Here is a 2500-nt window from a genome sequence, read left to right on the forward strand (position 1 = left end):
CCCTGATTGCACCCGTTTACTGTGGATAATGGATCCTTGGCTCTCTCTCTCTCTCTCTCTCTCTCTCTCTCTCTCTCTCTCTCTCTCTCTCTCTCTCTCTCTCTCTCTCTCTCTCTCTCCTCTCTCTCTCTCCCCCTCTCTCTCTCCCCCTCTCTCTCTCCATCTGTCCATCCACCTCTCTCTCCCTCTGCATCCCGGTAAATCCCCTCGTCCTCCATGCAACCCCTCTCCTCTGCTGGCTACTTCTTTGTTGGTGCCGTAATCACTGGTCATTCAGGCTGTCTTCTTCTCTGCTTTTTGTTATCACTGTCTTTTAGTTGTATTTGGAGGGGGGAGGGAGGTAAAGAGAGTGGGACGGAGGAGTGGGATGAGGAATGGAATGAATTGGCAGCGAGAGGAAAGGAAAGTAGGATGCAGGCTGTCTGTGTTCCTTGGGCTAGGACGCCTCCGAGATGGACACCTGTAGCGAGGTGGCAGATTTAGTGTCTTGTTTACGGTGTTTGACTCAGAGTTTTAACTTACTGGCATCTATCCCAACAATGTCTGCCTGTAGATGTTCCAGACTCTAGATAAGATTCCCAACCCCTGATCAGATCATGTGACATGTATCTAAAATCAACTATCGGTCACTTTGGATAGAAGCCTGTCAAAGGACTAATAGTAAACAGTAAATAGTCTGCTAGTTGGCTGCAGCAATGACCATGCCACACTCCACCGAGGTGGATTTCACTGGGCTCCTCCAAACATAAGGTCGCAGGGTGGTGGTGTCCAAGAATAACAACACAAAGAGGTTGCTGGAGAATGGTAAATGAGATGTGGAACCATGCAGGAGATCTCTGCGAGTGTGCGTGGTGATGGCTGGTTTAACCTGTGCACATTGATTTCTCAATGCACGCCGGGTGTGCGCATTGATTTCTCAATGTGGTGTGCCGTAGGCTGGCAGCCTTAAACCAGCCACCATCCACACACACACATTCAACAATGATCAAATAAATAGTACATGGAGTAGTAGTAATAGTAGTAGTAATGAAAACACTCGAGACGGATTAACATCTGCTGTCACCAACTCTTGGTGTAAAACTTTTTTTGATTTATGGACGGGGCTATATTGCTCTCCACTCATCCCCTGGCCACCTTCATGGCCAATAACGGTTTACTCAAATAATATCCGTATTTTGGCAACCCGGCCCGGGCCAATTAAGGACATGCAGTGCACCTGAGGAACAGGTGGAGAAGCAGGGCTTAAATAGCCCGCTTCTCCACTCATTCGGGGCTCTCCCAGCCATGTGGCTCCTGTACGGAGAGACCGGTCCTCGTGGGTGACGGGGATTCCACCCACGAAGGATGGGACCGTTGATTCCTCCCAGGTTTTTCATTCTTTTGTGTTTTCAGAGACTTTTTGTTATGTTTAGGTTTAAACATGCCTTTTCGGCTTTTTCCCCTCAAAGTTGTGTCCTGTTTGGGAGGAGGTGGTTCACTCACCGTGCCGGGTTGCCACAGTGTTGACCCCATATTTACCTTATATCCTACGTTCATAAATGTTCAGATTCAGATTCAGATTCAACTCTATTGTCATTGTGCAGAGTCAACAAAATGTATTTGGAGATCTAAATAGAAGTGCAAAAGTTGTCATGTAGTGCAATACAGCAGCAAAATTAAAGTGACTTAGTGAGGTATGAGCAGCATAGATGGAAAGTACTATGAGTAAAAACAGTATGATAATAAATACAAGTGGATTAGATACAGGGTATATATATACACAGCCAAGTAGTCAAGGGGGGTGGGTGGGGGATTGTCATTTAAGTCTAGATAGAATAGAATAGAATAGAAAGCCTTTTATTGTCATTGCACGAGTGAAGTACAACGAAATTTTTAGTAAGCTTTCCCAATTGGTGCATTCGAGAAAATAAATAATATATAAATAGAACAAGAACAACAGTATACCAAATAGAAATGTAAATAATGTAAAATAAATAATAAAGTAAAATAAAGTAAAGTACAATACAGCAGTGGGAGGTTAGGGGGGGGTCAGTCAGTCGGGGGTCAGTGCATGTGTGTGTTCAGGGTGGATACAGCTTTAGGGAAGAAGCTGTCTCTGAACCGTGAAGACCTGGTTCTGATGGACCTATAGATTCAGAACAGGGTCAATGAGTATCACTCCTTTGCTACCCACTCACTCTTCCTCTAAAGTATATAGTTATGGTAAGGTTAATTGAGGACTCGTTGACCCTTGAATTAACTGCACAGCACTGTTCTGCGGTTGCTGTGACAACGGCGACACAACGTCAGGCGGCGACCCGACTGCCGGTTAGTTACCAGGGGAACTGCTGAGGTGGTGGGAAACATACACCTGCCTAAGCCAGCGGAGAGAGAGAGAGAGAGAGAGAGAGAGAGAGAGAGAGAGAGAGAGAGAGAGAGAGAGAGAGAGAGAGAGAGAGAGAGGGGAGAAGAGGTTCCTGGCGAACAGATGATAAGAATGATAATGATTATATAGAATGAT

At 45.6% G+C, this 2500-nt stretch overlaps 1 protein-coding gene and 1 long non-coding RNA gene across 4 annotated transcripts in view; one reads left to right on the plus strand and one right to left on the minus strand.

Moving 5' to 3' along the window:
• LOC132454162 (uncharacterized) overlaps positions 1–1493 on the minus strand; it is a 2338-nt gene extending 845 nt beyond the window's left edge. The window contains exons 1-2 of the long non-coding RNA XR_009524891.1: positions 176–1493; positions 1–90 (exon numbers count right to left, since the gene is read on the minus strand). The exon at positions 1–90 is cut by the window's left edge and continues 88 nt beyond it. This is a non-coding gene — a long non-coding RNA (uncharacterized LOC132454162). The remainder of the gene's footprint in view (positions 91–175) is intronic.
• Positions 1–2500, plus strand: part of mfng (MFNG O-fucosylpeptide 3-beta-N-acetylglucosaminyltransferase) — a 30625-nt gene that overhangs the window by 15429 nt on the left and 12696 nt on the right. The window lies entirely within an intron of this gene.

This window comes from Gadus macrocephalus, chromosome 3, assembly GCF_031168955.1.
Source record: "Gadus macrocephalus chromosome 3, ASM3116895v1".
Classification (NCBI taxonomy): Eukaryota; Metazoa; Chordata; class Actinopteri; order Gadiformes; family Gadidae; genus Gadus; species Gadus macrocephalus.